This window comes from Maniola jurtina, chromosome 5 (assembly GCF_905333055.1).
Source record: "Maniola jurtina chromosome 5, ilManJurt1.1, whole genome shotgun sequence".
Classification (NCBI taxonomy): Eukaryota; Metazoa; Arthropoda; class Insecta; order Lepidoptera; family Nymphalidae; genus Maniola; species Maniola jurtina.
The window spans coordinates 6,686,861-6,700,668 of NC_060033.1; the positions used below are offsets into that span (position 1 = coordinate 6,686,861).

General features: G+C 35.4%; 1 protein-coding gene across 5 annotated transcripts in view; it reads right to left on the reverse strand.

The window, feature by feature from the left end:
• Window positions 1-13,808, reverse strand: part of LOC123865745 — a 112,369-nt gene that overhangs the window by 26,551 nt on the left and 72,010 nt on the right. For 3 of the 5 annotated variants that reach the window (XM_045906962.1, XM_045906963.1, XM_045906961.1), the window contains one exon: window positions 41-95. The gene's annotated coding sequence lies outside the window, so the exon portion shown is untranslated. The remainder of the gene's footprint in view (window positions 1-40; window positions 96-13,808) is intronic. The other 2 variants (XM_045906965.1, XM_045906964.1) reach the window with 1 other exon arrangement.

A 13,808-nucleotide genomic window follows, 5' to 3' on the forward strand; every position in this document is an offset into this window, starting at 1 on the left:
AAATTGAAGATTGAAGTTGTAGATAGAAAAGTGATTTTACCTTATAAACGCACCTTCTCGTGTACCCGTTTCCTTCACTGGTTAGTTCCCACAATCTGTAATAAAAAAAAATGTTTAATAAAAAAAACTTTACTAATAAATAAAATCGAAGTGACGGTCTGTTTGAACGGGCTAATCTTCGGAATGGCTGAACATTTTTTGACGGGATTTTCACAGACAAGTAGAGGATTAACCAAGGAGTAACATAGGCTACTTTTAAAAATGGAGTTTTTTTATACGCACTTAATATCTCCGAGATTTCTGAACCGATTTGCGTAATTTTTGCGTAATCGATAGAGGAACTTTGCGACATTGTTCCATAAAAAAATTTGGATCCCAACTCTGGCTCAACTGACGCTGCAGGGGATCCGATCAATCCACGCGGGTGAATCTGCGGGCATCATCTAGTACTTAATAAAATAATGAATTCTGTTATTGTTCCAGATGCTTCAAAAATGGAAGTTAATCAAATAACCTCCACGCTAATAAGTTTCATCCGGATTTGGGCCTCGTGCTTAAATATCGCAGATTTTATGTGCGTGACGATAATTTATCTGTATTATATTTAACGCATGCTATTTGTGTTACTTAGATAATAATACCCTTAATTTGCAGTGATATATTGGGTAGATTTTTCCAACATCAATCATGTAGTTCACCAAAAAAATCGGTGATTTCCACGACAGGCAAACTAGAAATCGTAATAGGCTCGCATATCCTACGCTCCGTCTGAGGAAAGTGGGAAAGTCATTTGTGGGAATGAGTGTAATATTTTATAATGAAATTCCACAATCAATTTTAGACTTGCCTATACACAAGTTTAAAAAATACTCCTGAAAAAAACTTATTATACAATCGAAGATTATGTAAATGACAAAAAAGCTTGGATTTGACTCTCCAGCAATACACGGCGCTGCAATTGTTTGTATAAAGTATGGCATATTATTGTAAATTGAATACTTGAAAAGAGCAATTGCCGAGTTTCTTGCTGGTTCTTCTCGGTAGGAACGGCATTCCGAACCAGTGGTAGATTATTTTGGCGATTCAAAAGCACTTGTAAAGTTTAATTGAATAAAAATATTTTGAATTGAATTGAAGTAGACCCTCATCTAGAGAACATCAAGCTATAGCTGCTAGTGGCAAGGAGCAAGCTAGTCCGATACAACATAAAATTGTAAAGTACGGAAATCCCTTCAAGAGACTTAAATTATCCTGCACTGAGGTTCGATTACGGTAAAGTGATAGCTACAGGATGACATTCTTTCGCTATTGGCTAAAATGAATTCAGTAAATCGCAACAATTATTGAGATTGTACCAAGTTTATCTGTAATCGAATGACTATCAGTTGAATCGACGGAATATCTCTAAATAAATAAACAAGACTCAAAAGAAAAATACAAGTTACGCTTAACATTAATATTACGTACCTATAGGTATAAGAAATGTAGACCTAATTCATCTAAATATTTTTTTACCTTAATCTTTGATTTGGGACCTAATTGTGTTATTGATTTAGTAAGTAAATACGCAAAAGTTATATTAAATTCGAATATGATTGAGTCCATCTACGGACTTAAATTTTAACCACCACAAAACCTTCATCATTGTGTCTGTCCTACCCATATGGAATGTTGTTTTAACGAGAAAAAGTCAGAAGAACTAATAAGCAATAATTAACTATTTTTAAAGTGCAAATTACAAGATATTCCATTTTATGCACAGCAGGGTGTAATCTAGATGTAATTATTTGTGTGAATTTAAGATCTTTAGTACGAATTAAATAGTGAGTTAATAAGTAAGTTGATTATTTAACTTCATGTCCAAGTATTAAGGTTTGTAATAAACTGAAGTTGTTGATATTATAAAACTTTTTTCTACATTTTGTAATAACACAACAAGTGTAAATAAAAAAATTATGAAATCCCCGACAAGTGAAGGTTACAGTAACTAGAAAAGAGCTGATAACTTTCAAACGGCTGAACCGATTTTCTTGGATTATGGCTAAGAACACTCTCGATCAAGCCACCTTTCAAACAAAAAAAAACTAAAATAAAATCGGTTTATTAGTTTAGGAGCTACAATGCCACAGACAGATACACAGATACACACGTCAAACTAATAACACCCCTCTTTTTGGGTTGGGGGTTAAAAATAGATGTGTAAGTATGTGTGCAAGCCAGACCACTTGAGCTATGACATTTTGTTAGTGCTGTCACCTAAATCTACGGCCGTGTGTCAAACGAGGTTCTTGTTACAAAGTGGACGGTTTTTTTTTTTTTTTTTTGTTGACGCTGGGGAATGCATTTACGCATCCCCCCCCGAGGGAGGGTATGTGGGACTCGCCGGCCGAGAGGCGACCGGAATACCCACTAAACCCCAGCGGCGCTACTGCGCGTCGCCTGGCGACTGGGTCACGGGAACGGCCGAAGCAAACAACCGCGACCCAGCCAGCGACGTCTGCCAAGGCAGACCCTCCACCGGGGACCTGCTCGGTCCCCATCGACGCACCTCCGGGACGCACCAACGAAGTGCGTCCCCCGACCTTGGGACGCGCACGTCGCCCGCGTCCCATCCTCCGCTTCATCCACTGTGCCCTCTGCTAGTCAGAGGGACACGCGGAGAAACCTCCCCCCCCTGCCAGGTCATTAGCCATAGCCAACAATATCTCCGAAGAGAAATTATTAGCCATGTTACCGGGGCGCACCGGCCCGAACACTGCTCTTCCCCTCGGACGCATCCAAAAGGGACCAGCAGCATCCAGGCACACTGGGAGGTTACCTGGCTGGCGCCCCAAAGTGGACGGTAAACAAACATTATTGAATACTACGAAACAGGTATATTCATTTATGTTAATGCTGTACACGTTAATTTTGTAACTATTATTTATTTTTGTTTATCTTAACGGTGCATACTTAAAGAATATCCAAAGATGTTCCTAGACATGGAATGTGTTGCACAAACAAAATATTTTACATGCTCTTTAACATAAATTGCTGCCCACCCGTGGATTTGAATGTATTAACCAATGTACTTTATTGTGCGTCTTTTTATTATTTATATCTACGAATGTACTAGATATTGTCTGCAACATCTTTCGTATAGTTTTTTTGTAAACGAGTCCGAACTAACTGAAATCGACTCAGATATGCTAAGGTACAGAAAGAATAAAACGCTTATAATATAATGCTGCTAATACACTACAGTGCTACTATGCTAAAAAAAGAGTGTGTCTAATGGATTGTTTTAGTGGTCTAAAACCATCGCATTTCTAATGAAACCGGTTTGGAGCACATCAGCGGTTGGATGGAATCAAAGTAATAACGGACAAACGTAGAAACATTTTTGTGTTTTATATTTATAAAACCTATACCTAGAGATAAACACCTATATGACAAAGATATTGAAGTTCGTGTGGGATACAAATATGTAAAATTTTCGGATGTTGGGAAGGTAATGGAGCTTTTCCTTCCGTATTTGTTAAGTTCTACTCCTAGAAACGAATACAAATCTGGATACAAGCGGGGAAAAATCTAAAAAAAATCCTACAAAAATCTAATCTATTGGTTGAAAACGACGACTTCTAAACCTAACTTTTTTATTAGCGATCTAAACATAAATTGACTGGAATTCGTTAACTTCAAGCACTAATCATATCATCCTCGGAACTCGTTAGACTTGTCATGTGAACGGAATTGCGGGCATCGGCTAGTTTTATTACAAAAATAGTCATAATTTTGCATAAAAAACTGCGTGATCTGCAAGAAACGCTGCAGGGTGTAATCGCGTAAGTACAATATATTGCATTGGATCCGGTGTTCATGGGAAGTACAAAATTATACGTAGGTACAGACTACAGACAAACGAGTTTCGATATGTGCATACATTGACTGCTTATGTCTAAAGTGACGCTAATAGAGCCCTAGGTAGAATTTGGTCACTATAACAGAAGTTACATCATTATTTTATAGATCTTCACAACGTGACACGATGACCAAAGATCTAACAATTGACTATGGTTTTATCAATATCAACCATTTTCTATCCATCCACTGTTGGACCAAGCGCCAACTCTTCAGTAATCTTTGGCGGCCATGTCTTTTCTGAAGTAATCGATACAACCCCACACTTCGTTTGTCGAGACATGGTCGTCACTTCAGGACCTAGATATCTAGTTCTATTTCAACTACTACTCTATGGTTTGTAACTTCACAATATCTGTTACATTATAAGGTTATTTTTTCACCAGGGATGTGCGAAGATACATTTTGACAAATGGGTAGCATCTAGCAATAGGATCATTTGATTTTGATAGCTTAGTTCTGGTTGACTAGAGCTTAGTGAACCAAGTAATGGATTGGTATGAACCACATAAAAAAAAGCTACTAGTTAGGTAATAGAAAAAAAAGCAGTTGGAGAAAGGAGACCTGTCAAAAGAAACACTCTTTACAGCAGTAAGCAATGCAATATTCTTTATCGACAATATAATAATTTCACTTTGTTTAATTAGTCATCACCACTTACCATCAGAGATAACAAAGATTGAAGAGAGATTGGTGAGATTGCAGTCAAGGGATAACTTGTATCTGAATAAAAATAATAAAAAAGTAAGCGAAATAGACAATCCGTCTAGATATTTCTTACTTTAATAAACAGATACAAATTACAGCATAGGTACAAGTTCAATTTGAGCAAAATAACGGACTATAACTAGACCTTTGCTCTCAAAACCCATATTTGACTAACTACCAGTAATGTTTCAATCATGTAGGAATCAAAGCGAGTAACGTTACGTGATTGGCAGGAAATTACATGCCTACGCATAATTTAGGTTAGGGCAAGCAGGGCTGAGATGTGAATTTGTGCGAGTTCACACATTGTAACGTCTACGCTGCTCTACCGAATTACCTAATACAGGATGTGTTAGATATTGGCACTCATAGGATTTTAACAGTAACTCCAGTGGAAAAATTCGTAACGAGAAATCCGTAGTAGCAACAAGGAGGACATAGCTCAAAGAATTAGCAAGCTGAAGACGTGGCAGTTGGCATGCCATGTCTATGGCAAAATGGACGACCGCTGGGGCAGAGGGTTTCTGGGTTCGTTAATTAATTTATGCCTACTGACATGATATGCAGGTTACAACTATTTTGAATGATCTAAAATTAAAGCTACTAGGATACCAATACACCCTGGACTTTTTTTTCGCTGAGGAAAATGTACTCAGGCAATAACCCGCACAAAAGCGGGTATGTGGGACTCACTAAGTACTGTTTCAGGATACACACTAAACAAGTGTAAATTAAAAATTTATAACACCCCCGATAAGTGAAGGTTACAGTAACTAGAAAAGAGTTGATAACTTTCAAACGGCTGAACCGATTTTCTTGGATTATGGCTAAGAACACTCTCGATCAAGCCACCTTTCAAACAAAAAAAAAAACTAAAATAAAATCGGTTTGTTAGTTTAGGAGCTACAATGCCACAGACAGACACACATATACACACGTCAAACTTGTAACACCCCTCTTTTTGGATCGGGGTTTAAAAACCCAGCGGCACAGTCCGCGCTCTGGCCTGAGAACAAGCCTAAGAAACTCAGTCTGGTATTTTTCTCTTGATAATAAATTCTAAACAAATGAAAACTGGAATAGCTTTTCATTTTCTAACCAGCTCTTTAATTTTATCTACTAAATTATCTCTCTGACCGCCAGATAAATAAGGTCAATAAGCTTATGATTTTAATTTTTGTATATAGTTTTTCCTGTTACATCGTTAAAGCATGATATTGATCGTGTATTTTTAGAAATTTGGACTTATGAAGCGATAGGTATAGGATAAGTTGCTTATTAAAGAAATTATGATCTTGATATACCTACTCGGACATTACAGCCCTATTCCTAAGTATAATGATCTCGCCAATAATAATAATAATAGACCTTAAGGTCTTACTTTCTACATGTCATACAATTGGTGTCGTGTCGGCTTATCGTGCAGTATAAATGGCCAATGTTTTACTAACGTACGTGATAAGAAATTCTAAATCGGTAGGAATAGAGTCTATAATGCAATAGATATGGTGCATATTGTACAGTACAATGGGGCAAAGTCAAGAGCTGACCTTTCCCCCACATATCGGTCAGTATCTCATTAACGGGACGGTCAAATTGTCTGTAGTACAAGCTAAAAGCTGTAGAATAAGAACTACTCTACCATATTTTTTTATTTGTTTATATTATAATAGGTATAACGAGTATACAAGCCTAATATTTTGCAAAATACAGTAGCCTCTCCAAATTTTGGTTTACAGTCATAAAGGTTAATTAACGAGAAAATAATATGTATGTTGAAGACGTAATTATGTACTATATTATATTAATAACTAGAGGATGCCCGCGGCTTCGCCCGCCTGGATTTCGGTTTTTAAAATCCCGCAGGAACTCTTTGATTTTCCGTGATTGAAAAAGTAGCCTATGTCCTTCCCCGGGATGTAGCCCATGTCTGTACCAAATTTCATCAAAATCGGTTCAGCGGTTGGGCCGTGAAAACGTAGCAGACAGACAGGCAGACACACTTTCGCATTTATAATATTAGTATGGATAATGAAATAGATGTATGAGGGTTATGATATTTATAAGCAGTAAAAAGAAGTGATATTAATTCGATGGTAACTTTTCGCTAAAAACGGATGGACCATGAAAAACTACCTGATAAACGGACACACTTTCGCATTTATAATATTAGGAAGAATTGATTTTGGAATCTGTGCCTATGAACTATAATAAAGTCCAGATTTCAGCACTAAAATAATATAATAGCATCTTTGGCCAACCAAAATTCAATTAGGTATAGCTCTCAACACACTTTTTTTAATCAAGCCAACTATCTCAATGTATGCCTACAAAATTCTTGAGAAAAACTATTTTTCACAAGTTTTTCCTTTGGAATGAGTTTTATCGCTTTTTTTCTGACTTGTGCCACACAAAAGTAGGGTCAAAGGCCTTGTCAATATGCGATGCTTTGGTGTTGTATGAAAGTGTTACGAAATGTATAGCAATAAGTAGTTGTCAATGTTAGGATCTCGTGTAAAGGAAATATAAATTCTGTCAAGCAAGAACGACGCGATATTTCGGCGCAGTCTATTTATCTAGAGTACCTTGAACTTTCTAAGCGACATCATTAGTAACCCCCGACCCAAAAAGAGGGGTGTTATAAGTTAGACGTGTGTATCTGTGTATCTGTCTGTGGCATCGTAGCTCCTAAACGAATGAACCGATTTTAATTTGGTTTTTTTGTTTGTTTGAAAGGTGGCTTGATCGAGAGTGTTCTTACCTATAATAGAAGAAAATCGGTTCAGCTGTTTGAAAGTTATCAGCTCTTTTCTAGTTTTCTTATAGAGGTTTTTGTGTCGGGGGTTTTTTAAATTTTGTGTTATATTATGAGTAGTAACTATAAGAAATACTTGTAGCTACAAACTAGATGACACTCTCGACTTTATCCACGAAGGCTTGTGTTTTCATAAATCCGATCTTTGATTTTCCAGGTTAGAAAATAGTCTATGTCCGCCTCCACGGTGCAGGTGCAATCTATGAGGTACCTGACGTCAAAATTGGTTAAGCGGATGGTTCGAGAAACGATAGGTAACAAACAGATGGGCACATCTTTTGCATATTATAATATTAGTATGGATTGAAGAATTTTTACTCGATTAAATAAAACGTTGGATATCTCTGCGATATTGTATAAGTTTTAGATGTTACTTCCGTAAATATCATGTAACTGTTTCATAATTATTTTATGTAACTCTTAAAAGTAATTGACTCGTTGATGTCTTTTATATGCAACGTTTAAAGTCACGCGTTGACTCTAGTAATTAATGGTTTATGCGTTAAAATTTTGAACTTTTTTGTATGGAGGCAACATAAAGTGTAAACGAAATTCACATCATAAACTTTTTACCATTTTAAAACATCACAGAACCAGGATAATTATCTCAGATATAAATTAATCTACTATTGACTCGGGGATTGACATATTGACCACTAAGAGGCCATGTTGCCGTAGGCTTGGTAGTCTAGAATGTGTGCCAATGATTAAAATGCAACAGCCAAGGTCAAAAACTTGAGAGTTAAGGACGAGGCTTCAATCTTTGAATGAGAGGTCAGCGGTCAAACGACTCTAAGCTTTTAGAAAAAATATCAGATAAAAATTTGACGGCTGAATTTTGTGACGTGAAGGTCCAAGACTATAGTTTAAATAGGTACCACTTTATGTCTTGCCTTCATGTGACTTTGTTTTTAGACTGTTTTCTAATTGTGTGTTCATTTGTATCCAGACCGTACCCAGAAAAAAAAACTATCTCAGGAAAACCACGAGTAGACCGTATGTATCTATAAAACATATTGTTCTTTAGCTGTTCCTGCATATTAATTCTTTTCACTAATGTATTTTAATTTTAATTTTTGTTTTTCACCTAGAACATATTATGAACGGGAAAGTAGGTGCATAATATTATGTACGATAATAATAACACATCTACATTTACTCAATCTATAGAATAGATAAACAGATCAGTGCGAAGCTAGGTGAGCTAGCTAGTTTGAAATATGATTGAGCACGCGAGATGTTGCAACTAGACAAAATTCATGTCAAAGTGTCGAACATGACAGCTGATAACATTTGGTAACGCGTGGTAAAAGTCGACAACTTGAATTATTATTATTGCTCTTTAAGAGGGGTCTCTCCGTCACTCGCTCCGTACAAACGTAGTTCGTCTCTCATTGGAATACTAACCAATCATACTCAACGGGATTTTGTAAAAACGTTCCGGAGAGTTTTCTAGATTTCCGTTAAAATATTCGCTTTCAAAGTAACGCTGTCGTAAATATTCACATACAAATCTTTGAGCCCCTGTAATTTCAAAACTACATATTTTTAGAAAAATCTAAAACACCACAGGCACAGATATAAGTTACTAGAATATGTCTGCAAAATTTCATGGACTTTGGTATCGTAGTTATCGTAGTATCGGTAATCGTAGTCCCAATTTCATTTGAATATTAAACAATATTCAAATGAAATTGGGACTACGATTGTATGGAGTAAGTGACGAAGAGAGCCCTGTTAAACATATCTGAATTCTGTGTGGGATTTTATACCAAAAACAAAGTGGGTGGAAAAAGAAAGAGCATGGAAAGTGTTAGTTAACATAAATGATTGAGAATCTAAATACTAAACTTTCGGTTGTAAAAGATAACGGAGACTTATAGAAAATCTTGAATTTGCAGCGTTGAATCTCATCAAAAATTAGCTACCTACATCTTCGTTGCTTATAAGCAAAAACTTAGTGTATTGAAAAAGGTACTGTGATATAACTTAAAACTTAAATTATACGAATTAGGGCTTTACTGTTCCAGTATTAGTTAGCTTATTCACTCCCTCAAACCACAAACATGGATTTGAAATTTCGGAGGGAAAAGAACTAATATTTAACATAATGTTAAACTTTTATCTTGTTCTATGATAATTCTATTCTAAAATAAAATAAAATGCCGTTTATACACTCAGAGAGCATATTACTGTATATACATATATAAATGACGACACGATCTAAGAGCGTAATCTTAAAGTTAGAAAATCCATAATATCCTAGTACAAAAAAAGTAAGACGTTTATACGACGACATAATTTTCCATTTTATCTGTTGTTAGGAACCCAAAAAAAGTAAATCAAAATAAACCCAACGTACATCGTAATAAAGCATAGATTAGCGTGGTATCTGACTTTGAATTATATTACTTGAGATAGGTACAGGGCACAGGCGACGTTAACGGCCCTAGACAATACCGTGTTTTACGACATCGTAAAAAGTCGTATCGAAGAGTCTCTGTACAGCGGCAGGATACCTTCGATTATATTATTAGAACTGAAACGCACTATACGCGGCCCATAGGAAGAGCAAAAGCTCACTGACAAAGTTTGGTGCATTAAAATTAAAACAGATATAAATTAAAAATTTATTACATCCTCGATAAGTGAAGGTTACAGTAACAAGAAAAGAGCTGATAACTTTCAAATGGCCGTTTTTCTTGAATTGTAGCTAAGAACACTATCGATCAAGCCACCTTTCAAACAACAAAAAAAAAACTAAATTAAAATTGGTTCATTAGTTTAGGAGCTACAATGCCTCAGTTAGATACACAGATACACACTTCAAACTTATTACACTCCTCTTTTTGGGTCGGGGGTTAATTACATTAGACTAAAATTCTAAAGTAGGTATTAGTTGTGCCTTTTTGTGAAAACCAGTTAAGTGCGAGTCAGACTGGCAGACGAAGGATTCCGCACTGTCGTACAAAAAATAGCAATGTTTGTTCCCATACCTACCCCTGCACTCGTGACCTCATGGACTGCGGGTCATTTAATAGTTAATGATGGACGGCGCCATGTATGATGTGATTTAGTAAACAAATTATTTCGTCGTAGCACTTTTTTTTATATAACCAGAAATTCTGGGATATGGTACTTTCCGTTGGCCTAGAATTATGAAATTTGGCAGGTAGGTAGGTCTTAGCACAAGTAAAGGGGAAAATTCGAAAACCGTGAATTTGTGGTTACATCACAAGACCTAGCTACCTACCAAACATAAGTCAATGGGATGTACCTACCCTATAAATTTTGATTTCCCTTGTGTTGACAGACATGACAGATATACAATATACATAGGGACAGACAGACAACGAAGTGATCCTATAACTGTTCCTTTTTTATTTTTGAGGCACGCTAACCTAATTGAGTAAACAGGTACCTAAGTATTATTTCATTAAATATGGACACGGCGCCAAATAAATTCAAATCTAATTTAGGAAGTTATTTTGCATAATTATTCATGTTCGTTTTTCTATTATATGATTTTAAACAGGTTATCACATAATAATCATTTGGTTTTAAGCCAATAATAATGTTTGTCTAGACTAGAAAATGAATTACTGTTATCTACTTACTACTTTTAACTCGATGATGGTAAATCCATGTTTCATTTTATTTTTTATTTTGTTCATGAATTAATATTATATTATAAGTAAATGCGAAATTGTCTGCCTGTTAGCTTTTCACGGTCCATTCGTTTATTCGGTTTTTATGGAATTTTGTACATTTGGTCCCATCTTGGGAAGGGTAGGTATACTAGGTATAGCTAATTTTGGTGCCGGAAATGCGACGTGTTAATAAATAAATAAATGGTTTATTCGCTGGAATGTGGGTACAAGTAGGCCTTATATTTAATAACGTAGACATCATCTATTTAGTATAGAGATAGTTTGCGTCCTCTTTTTATCCCGGAAAATGGAAGAGCTCCCTTGGGATTTTAAAAAACCTAAATCTACGCAGCTATCAACTAGTAAAACTATACAGAGCAAATATCTCTTTCGACTGTACCACATACAGGGCGACATAAAATGCCGGAATACAAATAAATTCGATTTACGATACGAGATACGAAAGTATCAGAAGGGATGTAGGTACACTGACGTATATACTTTTATTGTATCTACCGCCAAATTGCATAAATATGTTATGCATAGGTACATGTAGCATATTTTGAAAATCTCAGCTCTATAATTAAATATACCTACTTCACGCATGTAGTTATGATTAATTAATCTACGTCGAATTCAATGTTCTTGTGCCCCCATTGTTATTGAAAAAATTATATATAAAGCAAGGTATATAAATTTTCATGCTGTATGTTTAAATAAATATTAATCTTTTTGACTAAACTTCTTAAGCGTGTAAAGTTTATAGCACTAAAATAATAATCTTATGTAATCAAAAAGTAGCAGCATCATCATCTGAGGTACTTGAAGAATTGTTATTGTTATCGGCATATTGGACATTGATATTTAATATTTAACTCTTAAATATAATTTGTTATACCTTGAACTTTTTTAACGTCCATTGTCCGATCTAAGATATCAATGTCTATAAAATCTTAACATAATTTGATACATTATTATTTGAATATCTACATACAAAATATTTATATACCTACATAAAGAGGATTACTTATCCCCTTAGAGCCAGAGTTTCGCCACAATCAAACCGAGACATACGAGTAATATAAAAGCTACTTTTACACTGCCTAATTAAAAAGGAGGGTAATGTTTCAGGGTTCATGTAGGTACATGTGTAGGTATGTGAGTTTCTTTATTTTACACTAACATCTAAATGCCTGAACAGATTTGGATGTATGGGATAGGAAAGTATCGTTAGAATCCTTACATAATATCGAGTGACACTGGCTATAAACTTTTTGAAAAAAAAAAAAAACGGCGGTTGTATGCCGACATTTTCATATGTGATTTTTTATTTAATTTTTAATTCGTTCTTTGGCAGGGCGGGCAGGTCAGTCGTGTTTTAATTTTTTAACTTGTTAATCCTAAAATAGTATGGTCATGGATTAGTATAAGTATTTGTTTTGCAGCGCTCAATAGTAGATTCTTATCTAGTATCGAATGACGTCACTGAATCGTCCCGGAAACCAGAGCTTTATTCCTATGTCATCAATTTGTCACTCAGCCCAAGACAACAAAACAATCAGTCTTAAATAGTGGTTGTTATCGTAATCTTGAACAATAACTGTAAACAGAGTCATGTCGGTCTGTCTGTCCATTATCCCATACCCCGTTACCGGCCGCCGGCGAATAGTTTCCGAGAGATGACGGGTGACCTGACCTTAGTGCGGGTTCGGTTCTCGCCCATTATTTTCTGCTTGAGCTGTGTTTATGTCTCCGTCACAAAGTAAATGTGTTTAGCTGTCGAGAGATATTAAATTTTTTGACAGAAGTAACGGGTTTTTTTTTAAAATATAGCCTTCGGATTCATATAGCAGTAAGTATCGTGTATTAGCGAATAACGGCAAAATGTTTAATGTTTGTTTCTTCATTTGACTTCTATGAACAAGAAAATCACACTAATCACACTATCACACTTTCACACTTAATGTTATAAAGGCGAAAGTTTGTATGTATGTGTGTGCGTGTGTGTGTGTGTGTGTGTTTGTTACTCCTTCCCGCAAAAACTACTAGACGGATTTGGCTGAAATTTGGAATGGAGATAGATAATATACTGGATTAGCGCATAGGCTACTTTTTATCCCGGAAAATCAATGAGTTCCCACGGAATTTCAAAAACCTAAATCCACGCAGGCGAAGTCGCGGGCATCGGCTAGTAATTTATATTTTGATTCAAAATACCAGTAGGTATAAGGTTTTGAATTTCCAGACCGAATAAAGATGTCGTCGAACATTCTAACGTCACTACGCTATGTCAGAATACATCGGACTCAAAATATTAAGGATATAATATTATTATAACAATAAAAATAACTAGTATATATAAGTAAAATGAAAAGTATCTAGACTAAGTAAATTCTAATGTATTAAAAACATAATTACTAACACTGTTTTAATCGTTAAATATGACTTTCACTTTAGTAAATGTCAAATAAAGTCGTTAAATTGACATTGCTAAATATGGATAAGCGGGTTTTCTTATACCTTTTACTTTAACGTTTGAGTGTATTGGTAAATGGTAAACACAACAAATTTATTATTCATTAATATAAAGAAATGTCAAGCAAATTGCATATTTTTTCATTTGACATTATAGGTGAACTATATATTATACAAGCCCCATCGTTACGAACTGCGAATTAAAACTAAGGTATAGTTGAATCCAAAACTATAACAAGAGAGAATCAGTAACGAATTCA